At 48.7% G+C, this 21,097-nt stretch overlaps 1 protein-coding gene across 5 annotated transcripts in view; it reads left to right on the plus strand.

Moving 5' to 3' along the window:
- LOC140390028 (AMMECR1-like protein) overlaps positions 1 to 21,097 on the plus strand; it is a 113,262-nt gene that overhangs the window by 34,241 nt on the left and 57,924 nt on the right. The gene's annotated exons all lie outside the window — the stretch shown is intronic.

A 21,097-nucleotide genomic window follows, 5' to 3' on the forward strand; every position in this document is an offset into this window, starting at 1 on the left:
GGAGGAGGTGGTGGAAGCAGGGACGATAGTGACGTTTAAGGGGTATCTTGACAAATACATGAATAGGATGGGAATAGAGAGATACGGACCCCGGAAGTGTAGAAGATTTTAGTTTAGACGGGCAGCATGGTCGGCACGGGCTTGGAGGCCGAAGGGCCTGTTCCTGTGCTGTACTTTTCTTTGTTCTTTGTTTATTCACCACTTATGCTGATTAAATGGCAAACTAGGAAGCTCCAAGTCCCAGAGTATGTGCTGAGAGATTTTACATCATTTGTTGTGGTATTCACAATTTAAGACAACTTACTGAGCACTATAGTGTGAGTGAACAGGTTGTTCTTTGAGAAATCTCAAGGAGCACAGTGAAAAATGATTTCCAATTCTAGACATCACGTGTTCTTGAGCCTCTTATTGGAAGCCCTAGGCATCAGCATGTATTGACATACTCTTGATTTGGAAACCATAAGAAAAAACCTGCGCCTGCAAAGCATCTCTTCCAAACATCTCAAAGTGCTTCACTCGCAATGAATTATTTCACATTGAAGTAACTATTACTTGGGCAAATGCTGCAACCACTGCAACACAAGAAGACAATGGGTTTTGGTGATGCGGAGAGGAATGAGATATATTAAACTAGACTAAGCTGTTAAATAGCAAAACTACAGAAAAACAAAAGTATTTTAAAAAAATGTATTTAGTACACTACAATATATAGATTTTAGTTGTGTAAATGTATCAAGGATTTGGAAGTGAAGGCGGGTACATGGAATTGACTGATCCGTATCATCTAACTGAATGCAATGCATACTGAAGGCGACTACTGTTGCCATATTTCAATGCTGGATGTTGGCTAGGACATTGGGAGGGAATTCTTTATTCTTTGTATTGTGCAATGAGAGTTTACATTTATCTGAAGTATAGGACCAGGCAAAGTGTTTCAATTTAACACCCTATTCAAATTGTGACAATTCTTACAGGGGGCACTCCTTCAGTACTGCACACGAGTATAAGCTTATTTTACACAGTGAAGCTCTTGGGCCATGACTTAGAAATAAGAGGGCAAAAAGTTGCCATTCAAAAAAGGTTCCTATCATTAAAATCTGTATAGAAGAAAGTGGATAGTATGACTTCCCATTAGGAAATACCACACATTGTGTTCTTGAGCCTTTCATGAAAAGCCCAAAGCCACGACAAAATTTGGTGGGCCTCTCATTGAGAACTCCTAGGTAATAGGGGTGGGCATACAACTCTGCAGGTACATTGTAACTTCTCCAATCCAGAAGGTCTGGGGCCAAGTCATTTCTGGATTTCAGAATTCTCTGAATTATACAATGACATTGGAATGCTTGATGCTTTCATACTGTTCATGATACCTGTTCTGCTTCACCAACATTTTCTAGAAGTTAAATGTTCATTATCTTTATTGCGCCAGTTCTGCCTTGATCTGTTGCAACGCCTGAGCAGTGGAGTGGTGAGTCTCTGGATTGTTTGGACAACTAGTGTATCTGAATAATAGATTTCCAGACCAGAGAGGTTAAGAGCATTGCGATATTTATGATGTTTAAACACTATCCTGACCGACCTATCTTGGAAATTATTGACATCGTAACCCTATTGGACCGCACAAGAGAAAGTTCTAGGTTTTTAAAAATTAATTTACATGATGTTGGCATCGCTGGTTCGGCCACCATTTATTGCCCTACCCTAGTTGCCCTTCAGAAGGTGGTGGTGAGTTGCCACCTTGAATCGCTGCAGTCCCTGATGTGTAGGTACACCCACTGTGCTGTTAGGGAGGGAGTTCCAGGATTTTGCCCCTGCGACAGTGAAGGAATGGTGAAACATCTTCAAGTCAGGGTGGTGAGTGGCTTGAAAGGGAATCTCCAGGTGGTGAGGTTTGTAGGTATGTGTTGCTCTTGTCCTTCTAGATGGTAGTGGTTGTAGGTTTGGAAGGTGCTGTCTAAAGAACCTTGGTGAGTTACTGCAGTGCATTTTGTAGATGGTACACAAGGCTGCCACTGTTCATTGGTGGTGGATGGGTTGAATGTTTGTGGAAGGAGGAGCAATCAAATGACCTGCTTGATCCTGGATTATGTTGAGCTTCTTCAGTGTTGGAGCTGCACTCATTCAGGCAAGTGAAGAGTATGCCTTGTAGACGGTGGTCAGAAGGTGAGTTACTCGTCGTAGGATTCCTAGCCTTTGACCTGCCCTGGTAGCCACAGTATTAATATGGCTGGTCTAGTTCAGTTCAGTTTCTGATCAATGGTAACCCCCCAGGATGTTGATTGTGGGGGATTCAGCAGTGGTAATGCCATTGAATGTCATGGGGCGATGGATAGATCCTCTCTTGTAGGAGATGGTCATTACTTGTCACTTGTGTGGCGCGAATGTCGGCCCAAGCCTGGATATTGTCCAGATCTTGCTGCATTTGGATATGGACTGCTTTATTATATGAGGAGTCGTGAATGTTGCTGACAATTGTGCAGTCAAACATCCCCACTTCTGACCTTATGATGGAAAGGGAGGTCATTGATGAAGCAGCTGAAGATGGTTGGGCCTAGGACACTACCCTGAGGAATTCCTGCAGTGATGTCCTGGAGCTGAGATGATTGATCTTCAACCACCACAACCATCTTCCTTTGTGCCAGGTATGATTCCAACCATTGGAGAATTTTCCCCCTGATTCCCATTGACTCCAGTTTAGTAAGGGCTCCTTGCCTCACCTCAGTCCTAAAACGTTTATCCCTTATCCTCAAACAATGACCCCTAGTTCTAGGCACCCCCATCACCGGGAACATGCTCTCTGAATCTACCCTGTCTAATCCTGTTAGAATTTTGTAAGTTTCTATGAGATCTCCTCTCACTCTCTCTCTTCTAAACTCTAATGAATATGATCGTAACCGACTTAGTCTCTCCTTGTATGACAGTCCCGCCATCCCAGGATCAGCCTGTTAAACCTTCGCTGCATTCCCTCCATAGCAAGAAAATCCTTCCTCCGTTAAAGCCTCATCAATGCCTATGCAGTTGCAGTAAAATGTCTCTAAATCCTCTCGCTATGAAGACTAACATACCATTTGTTGTCTTTATTGCCTGCTGTACCTGCGTGCTTACTTTCAGCAACCGATGCATGAGGAGACAGCACGGTAGCCTTGTGGATAGCACAATTGCTTCACAGCTCCAGGGTCCCAGGTTCGATTCCAGCTTGGGTCACTGTCTGTGCGGAGTCTGCACATCCTCCCCGTGTGTGCGTGGGTTTCCTCCGGGTGCTCCGGTTTCCTCCCACAGTCCAAAGATGTGCAGGTTAGGTGGATTGGCCATGATAAATTGCCCTTGGTGTCCAAAATTGCCCTTAGTGTTGGGTGGGGTTACTGGGTTATGGGGATAGGGTGCCGGTGTTGACCTTGGGTAGGGTGCTCTTTCCAAGAGCCGGTGCAGACTTGATGGGTCGAATGGCCTCCTTCTGCACTGTAAATTCTATGATAATCTATGAGACCACGGTCTCGCTGAGTATCCACCTTTCTCAATTTCCACCCATTGAAATAATAACCTGCCTTCCTATTTTTGCTACCGAAGCGGATAACCTCCCATTTATCCACATTATACTGCATCTACCATGCATGGGCCCACTCAGACTGTCCAAATCCCACTGAAGCATCTCTGCACCTTCCTCACAGCTCACCCTCCTACCTAGCTTTGTATTATCTGCAAATTTGGAGATAATGCATTTAGTTTCCTCGTCCAAATTATTAATATATAATATGAACAGTTGGGGTCCTAGCACACACAGATCACTGCGGTACCCCTAGTCACTGCCTGCCAATCAGAAAAAACTCATTTATTCCAACTTTTTTCTTCCTTTCTGCTAACCAGCTTTCTATCCATCTCAAGACACTATCTGTAATCGCATGCGCTTTAACTTTGCATATTGATCTGCTATGTGAGACCTTGTCGAAAGCCTTCTGAAAGTCTAAATAAACCACATCCACCAGTTCTCCCTCATCAACTCTACTAGTTACATCTTCAAAGAATTCTAGTAGATTTGTCAAGCATGACGTTACTTTCGTAAATCCATGCTAACTTTGTCTGATTACACCACTGCTTTCCAAATGCTGTGCTGTGAAATCCTTGATAATGGACTCCAGCAACTTCCCTACTACATATTTGAACCAAGGCTGTAATGAGGTCAGGAGCTGAGAGACCCTGGCGGAACCCAAACTGATCGTCCGTGAGCAGGTTATTGCTGAGTAAGTGCTGCTTGATAGCACTTTTGATGACTCCTTCCATCACTTTGCTGATGATGGAGAGTAGACTGATGGGGTGGTAATTGGCTGGGTTGGATTTGTCCTGTTTCTTGTGTACTGGACACATCTTTTAAAAAAAAAAAAAAAAAAAAAAAAATTTTTATTCAGGTTTTCATAAAATATCAATAACAAAATGAAAAAGGAACCCAACAGGGTAAAGTACAAAACACGGTCTAGAAAAGCAACCCTCCCTCCCCCCCCTCCCCCCTGTACATAAATAAAAATTAACATTAGCACCCTGACTTAACACACCTGGTATATACACCCCCCTGGACCCTCCAATGTAAATAACAGAAACAGAAATAAAGTAAAGTAAACCCCCTCCCCCGAGTTGCTGCTGCCATTGACCAATGTCTACCGTTCTGCCAGGAAGTCTAAGAACGGTTGCCACAGCCTAAAGAACCCTTGTACCGACCCTGTCAAGGCGGATTTCACCCTCTCCAATTTAATGAACCCCGCCATATCGTTGATCCAGGATTCCACGCTTGGGGGCCTTGCATCCTTCCACTGAAGAAGAATCCTTCGCCGGGCTACGAGGGACGCAAAGGCCAGAATACCGGCCTCTTTCGCCTCCTGCACTCCCGGCTCCTCTGCCACCCCAAATATTGTGAGCCCGCAGCCCGGTTTGACCCTGGATCCTACCACCCTCGACACCGTCCTCGCTACGCCCTTCCAAAATTCCTCCAGCGCTGGGCACACCCAGAACATATGGGTGTGATTTGCTGGGCTCCCTGAGCTCCGAACACACCTGTCCTCACCCCCAAAGAACCGGCTCATCCTTGTCCCGGTCATGTGTGCCCTGTGCAGCACCTTAAACTGTATGAGGCTGAGCCTCGCGCACGAAGAGGAAGAGTTCACCCTCCCAAGGGCATCTGCCCACGTCACTTTCTCAATCTCCTCTCCCAACTCCTCCTCCCACTTACCTTTCACCACCGAGGCCTCCTCCTCCTCCTGCATCACCTGGTAAGTTTCCGAGATCTTCCCCACTCCCACCCACCCCCGCAAGAGCACCCTGTCCTGTACTGTGTGTGGCAGTAGCCTCGGGAATTCCACCACCTGCCGTCTGGCAAACGCCCTTACCTGTAAGTACCTGAAGGTGTTCCCCGGGGGGAGCCCGTACTTCTCCTCCAGCTCACCCAGGCTCGCGAACTCCCCATCCACAAACAGGTCCCCCAACTTTCGTATCCCTGCCCTGTGCCACCCCGAAAACCCTCCACCTGTTCTCCCTGGGGCAAATCGGTGGTTCCCCCGTATTGGGGTCCAGGCTGAGGCCCCAACTTCCCCCCTATGCCGCCTCCACTGCCCCCAGATTTTGAGGGCAGCCGCCCCCACCGGGCTCGTGGTATACCTTCTTGGAGGGAACGGCAGCGGCGCCGTTGCCAGCGCCCCCAGACTCGTACCCACACAGGACGCCGTCTCCATGCCACTTCCATACAGCCCCTCCCCCTCCATCACCCACTTGAGCACCATCGTCGCATTAGCGGCCCAGTAGTACCCACAGAGGTTGGGCAGCACCAGTCCCCCCCTATCTCTACTCCGCTCCAGGAACACCCTTCTCACCCTCTGAGTCCCTCGCGCCCACACAAACCCCATTATACTCCTGTTAACGCGCCTAAAAAAAGCCTTCGGGATAAACATGGGGAGGCACTGGAACAGGAACAAAAACCTTGGGAGCACCGTCATTTTGATTGACTGCACCCTACCCGCCAAGGACAGCGGCAACACGTCCCACCTTTAGAACGCCTCCTGCATTTGCTCCACCAGCCTTGTAAAATTAAGCCTATGCAGGGCCCCCAGCTCCTGGACCCCCAAATACCTGAAGCTCCTCTCCACCCTTTTTAATGGGAGCTCGCCAATCCCCCTCTCCTGGTCCCCTGGGTGAACCACGAACAGCTCGCTCTTCCCCATGTTGAGCTCGTACCCCGAAAAGTCCCCGAATTCCCTAAGAATCCTCATTACCTCCGGCATTCCCCCCACCGGGTCCGCCACATATAGCAGCAGGTCGTCCGCATAGAGCGACACCCTATGCTCCTCCCCACCCCGCACCAACCCCCTCCAGTTCCTTGACTCCCTCAGTGCCATAGCCAGGGGTTCAATCGCCAGTGCAAAGAGCAGGGGGGACAGGGGACACCCTGGTCTTCATGGATGATCTGCGGCACACATTCCTCAATCCTCGTGGCTAAGACCTTCGCCAGCACCTTGGCATCTACATTTAGCAACAAAATCGGTCTGTAAGACCCACACTGCAGGGGACCCTTGCCCCGCTTCAGGATCAAGGAGATCAGTGCCCGGGACATCGTCGGGGACAAAGCCCCCCCCCTCCCTTGCCTCATTGAAGGTCCTGACTAGCAACGGGCCCAACAGGTCCATATATTTTTTATAGAACTCGACCGGGAAACCATCCGGCCCCGGTGCCTTCCCCGCCTGCAATACTTCCTATCCCTTTGGTCAGCTCCTCCAGCCCAATCGGGGCCCCCAATCCCGCCACCAGCCCCTCTTCCACCTTTGGAAACCTCAATTGGCCCAGGAAGCGGCCCATCCCTCCCTCCTCCCGAGGGGGCTTTGATCGGTACAATTCCTCAAAAAAGTCCCTGAAGACCCCATTGATGCCAACCCCACTCCACACCATACTCCCTCCCCTGACCTTAACTCCCCCGATCTCCCTAGCTGCGTCCTGCGTCCTGCGCCAGCATCCGGCTTGCCTTTTCACCATACTCGTAAATCGCCCCCTGGGCCTTCCTCCATTGCACCTCCGCCTTCCTGGTGGTCACCAGGTCGAATTCGGCCTGGAGGCTGCGCCTCTTCCTCAACAATCCTTCCTCGGGCACCTCCGCATACCTCCTGTCTACCCTTACCATCTCCCCCACCAGCCTCTCCCTCTCCCTCCGCTTTTGTGGGCCCTAATGGAGATCAGCTCTCCCCTCACCACCGCCTTCAGCGCCTCTCATACCATCCCCACTCGGACCTCCCTGTTGTCGTTGGTCTCCAAGTACCTCTCTATACTTCCTCGGACCCGCTCGCTCACCTCCTCATCCACCAACAGCCCCACCTCCAAGTGCCACAACGGGCGCTGGTCCCTCTCCTCTCCTATCTCCAAGTCCATCCAATGGTCCGAAATGGCTATTGCCGAATACTCAGTATCCTCTACTCTCGCTATCAGCACCCTACACAAAAAGAAAAAGTCGATTCGGGAATAAGCCTTATGGACTTGTGAGAAGAATGAAAATTCCCTAGCCCCCGGCCTTGCAAATCTCCAAGGGTCCACCCCTCCCGTCTGGTCCATAAACCCCCTCAGCACTCTAGCCGCCTCCGGCTTCCTACCCGTCCTAGACCTGGAGCGATCCAGTGCCGGATCCAGCACTGTGTTAAAGTCTCCCCCTTCTAAGTCTGGAATCCGACCCAACATACGCCGCATAAAACCCGCATTGTCTAAATTCGGCGCATACACATTGATCAGTACCACCCTCTTTCCCTGCAACTTACCATTACGTACCTACCGCCATTATCTGCCACAATGCTCGACGCCTCGAATTACACCTTTCCCACCAAGATCGCCACCCCTCGATTTTTGGCATCCAGCCCCGAGTGAAACACCTGACCTACCCACCCTTTCCTCAACCTTACCTGGTCTGCCACCTTCAGGTGTGTCTCCTGGAGCATAACCACATTCGCCTTCAGCCCCTTCGGGTGCACGAACACGCGGGCCCGCATAACCGGCCCATTCAGTCCCCTTACATTCCAGGTTATCAGCTGGATCAGGGGGCTACCCGCCCCCCTCCCCCGCCGACTAGCCATAACCCCCTCCTCGGCCAGCCCGCGCGCGCACCCCACACCCGGCTCGTTCCCCACGGCGGTATACCCCCGTCTTGACCCCCCCCCCCCCTCCCCCAACTTGCTCCAGCTCCCCCTTGACCATTGCAGCAGCAACTCGACCCCCCCCCCCCCCCCCCCCTGGCTAGGACCCAACCTAGCTGATTTACTCCCCCCATTGCACTTCCGCAAGTCAGCTGACTCCTGCTGACCCCACTGTGCTACCATGCTGCCCCTAATAAGCCACAAATTTTTATTAAACATGAAATATCTTCACATTGATACTAAACTTGCATATGCTGGATTCATCGCTGAGTCGCAGTCAATGCATTGAAACACCTAGAGTTCCAAATGAGAGATTGTATAACTGTCTGACCTGTAGGGATTCCTGCGAGATATTGACTACCACATTCCACTATCTAGGATTTCACAATGAGGTGGGTAGGATCTGCCAGTACATTTTAAGATTGAGTGCTCGAGTCACCTGTCTAATAGCAGAGTGCAATACCCAAGTGGTTCCCAACAGGCAGGTCCATCAGTGGTTTACTACACAACCCTTCTGTGGCTCAGTGTCAAATTATGTTGGTCGACGCTTTTCTTAAAAGTGGGAAATTTATCTTATTTTAGATGTCTAGTATTTGGACTGGACCTTGTTATTTCCACTTAAAAGAATCAGTTCAGACTGGTTCTGCCTTTAAAACCTTTGACTTGATATTAAAAAAATGTTTTATTGGATTTTCACGTCCTGTATTTAACAATTCATAAGTTACACATTACAAAACCACGCCAGAAGGAAAATAAAAACACCAGTATGTACCAGCAAGTGTCTTCCCTCTCGTAGAGCTTTGATCCCCCTTTCGCCGGCATGCATATATTACAGTCCCCAATATGGCCAGAGCACATATTTACAAGTGACTAATTACGATTTGGTTTGAGCTTCAGCTTGCCAACAGGCCAGTCCCCTGTGGCTTTGTCCCTTGTCTCTTTTGTTCTCTTTTTAATCATTTTTGAAAAAATAAATTTAAAGTACGCAAATATTTTTTTTCCATGTATGGGGTGGAGCTGCCAATTGCCAGCCGAGCGGGATTCTCCAGCGGGTAATAAGAGAGGCAAGTCCACACAGTTTCTCTTCCCTCGGTAGCCTACTTCCAGCTTTTCTTCTACTAACGGGTGTCCTGGTATCTGGGGGTATGTCGTTGTTTTTGCAGAGGAAGTTTTGACCTGAATGTATCTCAGATTGTCCCCTCTTGGTAACTGGAACCTCTCCATGAATTCCGTGATTTCCCCCAGGGTCGCTACTCTATTGTCTACGTATATGTCCATAACCATCCAAATTCTCTCATCTTGTCTCCATTGTTTGAAGATGGTGTCCATTATTCCAGAGTAAATCTGTGGCTTTTGCAGATGGGGGCCATGATAGACATTTCGGCTAGGCCGAAGTGTTGCCTCATTTGGTATCACCTCTGGAGCGTGGCTACCACCACTGTATTTGGCCGGGGTTGGGGAGGGGATGGGAGAGCGGCTTTGGCTCGGAGCGACGTCCCTATGCAGGAACTCTCCTCCGTCTTCACCCACTCTGCTCCTGGTTCCTTCACCCATCCCCGTACTCTTTCTGCGGTGGACGCCCAGTGGTAGAATTATAGGTTTGGGAGGGCCAGGCCTCTTGTGTTTGTTTTCCTTTGCAGGACCTTCTTTTGGATCCTCTGGCTCTTACAAGCTTTCTGCCAGTAAAATAGTGCCCTGTACAGGTCATTATTAACCTGTGGGGAATTTCACTGTGTCCTTATTCCAGCCTGGAAAACAACTGTTCACTACTACTGTTTCTTGTCATTCAGCCAATTTTGTATCCATGCTGCCACTGTTCCTTTTATCTCATGGGTTTTAACTATGCTGTTACGTGGCTCTTTATCAAACCCCTTTTGGAAATCCTTGTACACAACATCAACTGCGCTACCGTCATAAACTGTTACCTCATCAAAAACTCGATCAACTTATTTAAACACAGCTTGCCTTTAACAAATCCATGCAGCCTTTCCCTAATTAATCTTCACTTGTTCAAGTGACTGTTAATTAAGCCACAGGGGACTGGTCCGTGGGCAAGCTGAAGCTCAAACCAAATCGTAATTAGTCACTTGTAAATATGTGCTCTGGCCATATTGGGGACTGTAATATATGCATACCGGCTAAAGGGGGATCAAAGCCCTACGAGAGGGAAGACACTTGCTGGTACATACTGGTGTTTTTATTTTCCTTCTGGTGTGGTTTTGTAATGTGTAACTTATTAACTGTTAAATACAGGATGTGAAAATCCAATAAAACATCGAAGCAAACCTGTTGGACTTTAACCTGGTGTTGTAAGACTTCTTACTGTGCTCACCCCAGTCCAACGCCGGCATCTCCACATCATGTTAATTATAAGACCATAAGACATAGGAGCGGAAGTAAGACCATTCGGCCCATCGAGTCCACTCCACTATTCAATCATGGCTGATTTCAACTCCATTTACCCGCTCTCCCTCCATAGCCCTTAATTCCTCGAGAAATCAAGAATTTATCAACTTCTGTCTTAAAGACACTCAACGTCCCGGCTTCCACCGCCCTGTGTGGCAATGAATTCCACAGACCCACCACTCTCTGGCTGAAGAAATTTCTCCTCATCTCTGTTCTAAAGTGACTCCCTTTTATTCTAAGGCTGTGCCCCGGGGTCCTAGTCTCCCCTGCTAATGGAAAAAACTTCCCTACATCCACCCTATCTAAGCCATTCATTATCTTGTAAGTTTCTATTAGATCTCCCCTCAACCTCCTAAACTCCAATGAATATAATCCCAGGATCCTCAGACGTTCATCGTATGTTAGGCCTACCATTCCTGGGATCATCCGTGTGAATCTCCGCTGGACCCGCTCCAGTGCCAGTATGTCCTTCCTGAGGTGTGGGGCCCAAAATTGCTCACAGTATTCTAAATGGGGCCTAACTAGTGCTTTATAAAGCTTCAGAAGTACATCCCTGCTTTTATATTCCAAGCCTCTTGAGATAAATGGCAACATTGCATTTGCTTTCTTAATTACGGACTCAACCTGCAAGTTTACCTTTAGAGAATCCTGGACTAGGACTCCCAAGTCCCTTTGCACTTCAGCATTATGAATTTTGTCACCGTTTAGAAAATAGTCATGCCAGAGTTAGCTCTGAAAAAACGAATCTTTTTCAGCTTAGTGTGTCGTTTTAGATGTGCATGATGCTATCAATGAAGTCAAACATGTTTTGGTTCTTTTCGTGCTGCAGTGCCAAATCCCCGAGCATCACAACTGACTTTGCGGCTTTGGCTAATGAAAAGAGGTGAGTGGGTGAGCATTCATCAGACTCCTCTCAGGACTCCATGATTTCACGCTCTTGTGTGGTCTAACTCCACTTTAGTTGGCACCATCACATGACTAGTTTAGACAAGTTTGGCTAATCAAAGTTACCGGTGCGGAACTTTGGCTCATCACGGCCATTGTTCTGGTGGGAATGATTGACTATTTCGACATAACCAAAATTTTGTGTCATCCGAGTTTGTCGTCTCATGATTTCATTGTAGTTCTTTGCACCCTCTTTGTGCTTCATCTTGTACTCCATTTCTTTTGTCACCCAGCAAGCTCTATCTTTATTTGTTCTTGATGCATCCAAATGATCTTTTTGTTAAAGGCAACTCATTGTTAGTTAATGTTGCCTGCCAATTTTTGATTCCAATTTACCTAGTACAGATCCAGTCTCATTCCAGTAAAATTGGTCCTCCACAAATAAGCATACTTTTACTCTAAATTACTCTTTGTCCTTTTCCATAGTCAAATTAAACCTCCTGATACTATGACCACTGTTTCCTAAAAGCTCCTGTACTCATGTTCTATTCAGCCCACCTCATTTTTCAGAATTAGATCCAGCAATGTCTCCTTCCCCATAGAGCGGGAAACATACTAATTTGGAAAATTCTGAACACGTTTCTGAAACTCCCCTGACTATTATTTTAATTTAATTTAGAGTATCCAATTCATTTTTTTTCAATTCAGGGGCAATTTAGCATGGCCAATCCACCTACCCTGCACATCGTTTGGGTTGTGGGGGCGAAACCTATGCAAACACGGGGAGAATGTGCAAACTCCACACCGACAGTGACCCAGAGCCTGGGACCTTGGCACCGTGAGGCAACCGTGCTAACCACTTGCGCCACCGTTCTGCTGCCCCCCCCCCCCGACTATTTAGATCCCAGTCTATATTAGGATAACTAAAATCCCCCATTATCTACAGTTGTTCTCTATGAATATCTCTATGGTTCTTGCATCTCTCTGTAATTTCCAGATTTGTTCCTCTATACCTTTCCCACTTTTTGGTGGCTCATAAAATAGACTTGAGTAGTGCAATGGGTCCTCTGTGATTTCTTAACTCTACTCTCCTGGAACCGCACTGTAATATTTTCTTTAATCAATACTGCCGCCCCTCCTCTCTCTCCTGAACACCTTGTATCCAGGAATATTTCCTTCCCATTCCTGCTCTTTATAGAGCTGGTTACAACATCCTATTCCCATGTAACTAACTATGCCTGCAGCTCACCAACCATGAGACATGTGTTAAGGTACCTGCACTGTAAAACTATATTAGTCCTCATTGCATACCCCCTGTCCGAGCCCACCTAATACCTTATTTTCTTACTCTAGTGCGAACTGTTTCTCCCAAACCTTTCTGCTCTTTGTTTTTTCATTCTAATGCTATATCCTGGTTCCCATCTTCCTACCAAGTTAAGTTAAACCCTCCCCACATGATTAACAAACTGCCCCACTATGACATTGGCCCCACTCTGTTGAAGCGTAACTCTGCTGGCCTGTATAGATCCTCGTCTCCCCTCGAAATTGTCCCAATGTTCCAGAAATCTAAAGCCCTTCTTCCTGCACCAGGTCCCCAGTCCTGTAATCATCTGCTCCATCCCCCATTTCATATGGCACTGGGGCTAATCCAGGGATTACTATCTTTTGAGGTCTTGATTTTTAGTCTCATTCTTAGCTCCCTAAAGCTTGACTGCAGGGTCACATCCCTTTTGCTATCTAGGTTGTTATTATTGACATGGACCGGAAACTCTGTTCACCCTCCTCCCTCCGAGTGCTCTGTAGCCACTTAGTGACATCCTTGACCCTGGCACCAGAGCAATGACATGCCATCCTGGATTCATGTCTGCAGCTGCAGAAATGTCTGTCTGTACCCCAAACTATAGAATTTCCTATCACTATCCCTTTCTCACTCTTTCTCCTGCCCTCTCCACAGTCAAACCTGCTGTGGACTTGGCTCTGGCTGCACTCCACAGAGGGACCATTCTCATCCGTATTTATTTATTTGTTTTCCTTTATTATAAATTTAGAGTACCCAATTATTTTTTTTCCCAATTCAGGGGCAATTTAGCGTGGCCAATCCACTTAACCTGCACATCTTTGGATTGCGGGGGTGAAACCCATGTAGACACTGGGAGAATGTGCAAACTCCACACAGACAGTGACACAGAGCCGGGATTCGAATCTGGGTCCTCAGCGCCATGGGCAGCAGTGCTAACCACTGTGCCACATGCCACCCTTCATCAGTATTTAAAACTGAGTACTGGTTGGCGAGTGCGATGCATTCGAGGAGCCCCAGTACTACTTGCCCAATCCTTCTTAACTGTCTGGAGGTTACTCATTCCCCCTCTGCTTGCACACGTGGCTACCACCATAAACATGCTATCCATGTAGTGCTCAGCCTCATGAATGCACCACAGTGACGCCAGCTATCGCTTATGCTCTGAAATCCAGAGCTCGAGCTCCTACAGCTGGCGACACTTCCTGCACATGTGGTTGTTCAGGTTTGAGAAACACCCTGGAATTCCCACGTAGCACATGATGTGCATTCCACGTGATTCAGGAGATTCTCCCAATCCTAAATATTAGACTAACTAAATTTAACAGAAATAAATTAAAAACATAGCTTTGATTGCATTGCAGTATGATCAAGTATAGGGCCTGTAATGACACGACAATATTATGCAGTACATGGACTGTTATCACACTGCAGGATAATTTGATACATGGCTTGCAATTGCACTGCAGTTTAACCCGGTACAAGGCCCGTAATTACACCTGTGTAATCCGATACACATCCTGTAATTGCAGTTTTGGTGTAATCCAGTATGTGGCCTGTAATTACACATCAGTGCAATTCGGTACATGGCCTGTAATTACATCTCCGTGTAATTCGGTACACGGTTTGTAATGACACCTTGGTATAATCCGGTACATGGCCAGTAATCACACCTCTGTGTAATCTGGTCGACGGCCTGTAATTACTCATCAGTGTAATTCCATAAACGGTCTGTATTTACACCTCTGTGTAATCCCATATATGGCCTGTAATACATCTCGGTGTATTTAATAGAGTATTTTGAGGAAGTGATGACGATGATTGATGAAGGAAGGGCAGTGAATGTTATCTACATGGACTTCTGTAAAGCCTTTGACAAGGCCCCTCATGGCAGACTGGTACAAAAGGTGAAGTCACACAGGGTCAGAGGTGAACTGGCAAGTTGGGTAGAGAACTGGCTCGGTCATAGAAGGCAGAGGGTAGCAGTGAAAAGGTACTTTACTGAATGGAGGGCTGTGACTAAGGGTGTTTCCGCAGGGATCAGTGCTCGGACCTTTACTATTTGTAATATATATGATTTGGAGGAAAATGTAACTGGTCTGATTAGTAAGTTTGCGGATGACACAAAGGTTGGTGGTGTTGTGGAGAGTGATGAGGATTGTCAGAGGATAGAGCAAGATATAGATCAGTTGGAGACTTGGATGGAGAAATGGCAGATGGAGTTTAATCCGGACAAATGTGTAATGCATTTTGGAAGGTTTAATACAGGTGTGAAGTATACAGTAATGGCAGAACCTTAGGAGTATTGACAGGCATCTGGGTGTACAGGTCCACAGTGAAAGTGGCAGTGGAGCATGCTGCAGCTGGGGCAGCATGGTGGTGCAGTGGTTAGCACTGCTGTCTCACGGCGCCGAGGACTTGGGTTCGATCCCAGTACCGGGTCACTGTCCGTGTGGAGTTTGAACATTCTTCCCGTATCTGCGTGAGTCTCGCCCCCCTAACCAAAGAAGATGTGCAGGTAGGTGAATTGGCCATGCTAAATGTATTTTTAAAGAGTCATGCTGCAGCTGTACAGAACTTTAGTTCGGCCACACTTGGAATATTGCGTACAATTCTACCAGAAGGAGTGGAGGCTTTGGAGAGGGTGCAGAGGAGGTTTACCAGGATGTTGCTTGGTCTGGAGGATATTAGCTATGAAGAGAGGTTGGATAAACCCGTATTATTTTCACTGGAATGACAGAGTTTCAGAGGCGATCTGATAAAAGTTTACAAAATGGATAGTCAGAAGCTTTTTCTCAAAGTGGAATACTCAATTACTCGGAGGCATAGGTTTTAGGTGCGAGGGGCAAAGTTTAGAGGAGACGTGCGAGGAAAGTTTTTTTTTTTTACACAAGAGGGTGGTAAGTGCCTGGAATATGCTGCCTGGGGAGGTGGAAACACTGCTGGGGGAGCTCATGGAAGCAGATACGAAATAGGCGTTTAAGAGGCATCTTGACAAATACATGACTAGGATGAGAATTTGGGGATACGGATCCCAGAAATGCAGAAAGTTTTCGTTTGGACGGGCATCATGACTGGTGCAGGCTTGGAGGGTCGTGGGTCCTGTTCCTGTGCTGTACTGTTGTTTGTTCTTTGTAATCCAGCAAACAACTTGTAATTGCATCTGTGTAATCCCCTCAGGGCCTGTAATTATACCTCGGTGTAATCGGTTACACGGCCTGTAATTACACCTACCCGGTGTAATCCGGTACACGGCCTGTAATTACATCTCGGTGTAATCCCGTACACAGCCTGTAGTGGGCAGCACGTTAGCACAGTGGTTAGCACTATGGTTTCACAACCTCCCTACAGTGGGGGAGACAGGGGGCATGGAGGGGGAGACGGGGGGCATGGAGGGGGAGACGGGGGCATGGAGGGGGAGACGGGGGGCATGGAGGGGGAGACGGGGGGCATGGAGGGGGAGACGGGGGGCATGGAGGGGGAGACGGGGGGCATGGAGGGGGAGACGGGGGGCATGGAGGGGGAGACGGGGGGCATGGAGGGGGAGACGGGGGGCATGGATGGGGAGACGGGGGGCATGGAGGGGGAGACGGGGGGCATGGAGGGGGAGACGGGGGGCATGGAGGGGGAGACGGGGGGCATGGAGGGGGAGACGGGGGGCATGGAGGGGGAGACGGGGGGCATGGAGGGGGAGACGGGGGGCATGGAGGGGGAGACGGGGGGCATGGAGGGGGAGACGGGGGGCATGGAGGGGGAGACGGGGGGCATGGAGGGGGAGACGGGGGGCATGGAGGGGGAGACGGGGGGCATGGAGGGGGAGACGGGGGGCATGGAGGGGGAGACGGGGGGCATGGAGGGGGAGACGGGGGGCATGGAGGGGGAGACGGGGGGCATGGAGGGGGAGACGGGGGGCATGGAGGGGGAGACGGGGGGCATGGAGGGGGAGACGGGGGGCATGGAGGGGGAGACGGGGGGCATGGAGGGGGAGACGGGGGGCATGGAGGGGGAGACGGGGGGCATGGAAGGGGAGACGGGGGGCATGGAGGGAGATACATGTGTACCGTGTAATCCGGTACACATTACTTAGTGTAATGGTTACCGTATGATGGGTATAGGATATCTTGTGTAATATAAGCTGATTAGTTTGAATGACACAGAGAATCTGATCTTGGTATGTTCATATGCCACATGGTTGGATCCTTAATTTGACTTAAATTATCAGTATTGTCCTGTTAATTTAGGCTAAAATTTGGGTCAGAGCCCTGGAATAATGACTGATGTCGTTAAGAATTCCTTTCAGTTTGTAAAGTGTTGTTGTTGTATATTTCTATGTAATCTTGTATTGAGGCTAAGGGTTAACTTTTGCATTAAAATCTAACTAAAGTGGGGGAGACTTTAACACTGTGTTGGATCCGGCACTGGATCGCTCCAGGTCTAGGACGGGTAGGAAGACGGCGGCGGCTAGAGTGTTGAGGGGATTTTCATAGATTATCATAGAATTTACAGTGCAGAAGGAGGCCATTCGGCCCATCGAGTCTGCACCGGCTCTTGGAAAGAGCACCCTACCCAAGGTCAACACCTCCACCCTATCCCCATAACCCTGTAACCCCACCCAACACTAAGGGCAATTTTTGGACACTAAGGGCAATTTTATCACGGCCAATCCACCTAACCTGCACATCTTTGGACTGTGGGAGGAAACCGGAGCACCCGGAGGAAACCCGCGCACACACGGGGAGGATGTGCAGACTCCGCACAGACTGACCCAAGCCGGAATCGAACCTGGGACCCTGGAGCTGTGAAGCAATTGTGCTATCCACAATGCTACCGCGCTGCCCATGGGCCAAATGAGAGAGTCGAGGAACTGGAGGGGGTTGGTGCGGGGTGGGGAGGAGCATAGGGTGTCGCTTTATGGGGACGACCTGCTGCTGTATGTGGTGGACCCGGTGGGAGGAATGCCAGAGGTAATGAGGATACTTGGGGAATTCGGGGACTTTTCGGGGTACAAGCTCAATATGGGGAAGAGCGAGCTGTTCGTAGTTCAGATAGGGGACCAGGAGAGGGGGATTGGCGAGCTCCCACTAAAAAGGGCGGAGAGGGGCTTCAGATATTTGGGGGTCCAGGTGGCCAGGAGCTGGGGGGCCCTGCATAGGCTTAACTTTACAAGGCTGGTGGAGCAAATGGAGGAGGAGTTCAAGAGGTGGGACACGTTGCCGCTGTCCTTGGCGGGTAGGGTGCAGTCAATCAAAATGACGGTGCTCCCAAGGTTTTTGTTCCTGTTCCAGTGCCTCCCCGTGTTTATCCCGAAGGTTTTTTTCAGGCGGGTTAACAGGAGTATAATGGGGTTTGTGTGGGCGCGAGGGACTCTGAGGGTGAGAAGGATGTTCCTGGAGCTGAGTATAGATAAGGGGGAGCTGGCGCTGCCCAACCTCTGTGGGTACTACTGGACCGCCAATGCGAAAATGGTGCGCAAGTGGGTGATGGAGGGGGAGGGGCTGCATGGAAAAGGCTGGAGACGGCATCATGTGTGGGTACGAGTCTGGGGGCGCTGGCAACGGTGCCGCTGCCGCTCCCTCCAAGGAGGTATACCACGAGCCCGGTGGTGGTGGCGGCCCTCAAAATTTGGGGGCAGTGGAGGCGGCATAGGGGGGAAGTTGGGGCCTCGGCGTGGACCCCATTACGGCGAACCACCGGTTCGCCCCAGACAGAACAGGTGGAGGGTTTTTGGGGTGGCACAGGGCAGGGATACGAAAGTTGGGGGACCTGTTTGTGAACGGGAAGTTCGCGACCTTGGGTGAGCTGGAGGAGAAATACGGGCTCCCCCTGGGGAACACCTTCAGGTACTTACAGGTAAGGGCGTTTGCCAGACGGCAGGTGGTGGAATTCCCGCGGCAACTGCCAGACAGAGTACAGGACAGGGTGCTCTCGGGTGGGGGGGGGGGGGGGGGGGGATCTCGGAAACTTACCAGGTGATGCAGGAGGAGGAGGAGGCCTTGGTGGTGGAGTTGAAAGGTAAGTGGGAGCAGGAGTTGGGAGAGGAGATCGAAGAGGGGACGTGGGCAGATGCCCTAGGGAGGGCGAATTCTTCCTCTTCGTGCGCGAGGCTCAGCCTCATACAGTTTAAGGTGCTGCACAGGGCACACATGACCGGGACAAGGATGAGCCGGTTCTTTGGGGATGAGGACAGGCGTGTTATGTGCTCAGGGAGCCCAGCAATCACACCCATATGTTCTGGGCATACCCAGCACTGGAGGAATTTTGGAAGGGCGTAGCGAGGACGGTGTCGAGGGTGGTAGGATCCAAGGTCAGACCGGGCTGGGGGATCGCAATATTTGGGGTGGCAGAGGAGCCGGGAGTGCAGGAGGCGAAAGAGGCCGGAATTTTGGCCTTTGCATCCCTGGTACCCCGGCGAAGGATTCTCCTTCAGTGGAAAGATGAGAGGCCCCCAAGCGTGGAATCCTGGATCAGCGATATGGCGGGGTTCATTAAATTGGAGAGGGTGAAATCCGCCTTGACAGGGTCGGTACAAGGGTTCTTCAGGCGGTGGCAACCGTTCTTAGACATCCTGGCAGAACGATAGACATTGGTCAATGCCAGCAGCAGCTCGGGGGTTGGGGGGGGGGTTTACTTTATTTTTGTTTATGTTTACACTGGAGGGTCTGAGGGGGTGTATATACTTGTGTTAAGTCGGGGTGTTAATGTTAATTTATTATTTATGTACAGGGGGGGAGGGGTTTGGAGGGTTGTTTTTTAGATTATGTTTTGTACTTAACCCTGTTGGGTTCTTTTTTCTTATTTTGTTATTGATATTTTATGAAAACCTTTAATAAAATAAATTAAAAAAATCTAACTCAAGTCGCATCTTGCTTGGCTCTGTTTTGTTTGTTGATGTTTGCCAGAATCTTGCATCACCAGAACAGAGACAAATTCCAAATGAGTTTAGCTTCATTGAGGCACATCAACTTCTTTGTATTCTGTTGTGCCAACCTGGAAGTTGAAGAAGAGAGACACAAATCTAGGTTGAAGCCCCATGTTCTTCAGTTATTTTCCCTTTTGACTGATGCTAACGGGACTTAATTGTTATCATTGATTTGTATTCAAAGGTTATTGAAGAAACGTTTATTGAAACTAGTGAAAGTTTAATACTATATTGGGTTATCTGTTGATTTCCATTGTTCTGTTCCTTTCTTAGCGATTCATTGTTTATCCTGAAATGTGTGGTCTATACACCATAATTATAATACCAAAAGAGATGGTTTAATAGTGAGTCGGTTGTAATGATGAAATTGGGGAGAAATGCTCTTAGTACAGAATGGAAGAGCCTCAGTTGATATAATGATCAGTACTGTGACTTTTTTTTAACAAACAATTTTATTGAGGTATTTTTTGGCATTGTAAACAGTTACAGATTACAGAAATATGCAAACCTCAATAGAAAACTAACATTTCAACCAAACCATAATGCACATACCTGCTCCTCTCCGACCTACACTAGTACTGTGACCTTCTAACGAGATGGCAGTGATGTACCTTAGAAATGGATAGAAATATGGATGTGTATCTGTATCAGTGGCTGGCGTCTGGGCAATGCAGTGTTGCGATACTGTGCCTAGATGATACTGGATACAGTGGTCAAATGATAGGTGGTATGGCTATGCTAGGTATGAGTACTGTGACGGAGTGGCAATCCTCATTAGGGTATTGTTGGGGTGATGGGCGGCACATCGACCAGCTGTGATTAGTATCAGGTGGTTGATGGGCAGGGTGAATTGCTGCTTGTAGTTGCAGCAACATTTAACAAGTCCGAGGTTTTCTTTGCACTTGCTCTTCGTTCTGTAGTAAGTTACAGTTCAGCGTTGGTACTTTTAAAAATAAATTTAGAGTACCCAATTCCTTTTTTCCAATTAAAGGGGCAATTTAGCATGGCCAATTGACCTACCCTACACATCGTTTTAGGTTGTGGGGGTGAGACCAACACAGAACATGGGGTGAATGTGCAAACTCCACGCAGAGAGTGACCCGGGTCCTCGACACCATGAGGCAGCAGTGCTAACCACTGTGTCACCTTGCCGCCCCTTGTTCAGTGTTGGTACTTGATATATTTAGGTCATTGGTACCTATACATTATGTAGGAAAAACAACAGGGTGGCACTGTGGTTAGCACTGTTGCCTCATGGCGCAGAGGTCCTAGGTTCGATCCCGGCTCAGGGTCACTGTCCATGTGGTGGAGTTTGCACATTCTCCACGTGTTTGTGTGGGTTTCGCCCCCACAACCCAGAGATGTGCAGGGTAGGGGGATTGGCCATGCTAAACTGCCCCTTACTTAGAAAAACATATTTGGGTACTTAAATTTATTTTT

The sequence above is a fragment of the Scyliorhinus torazame genome, chromosome 14 (assembly GCF_047496885.1).
Source record: "Scyliorhinus torazame isolate Kashiwa2021f chromosome 14, sScyTor2.1, whole genome shotgun sequence".
Taxonomy (NCBI): Eukaryota; Metazoa; Chordata; class Chondrichthyes; order Carcharhiniformes; family Scyliorhinidae; genus Scyliorhinus; species Scyliorhinus torazame.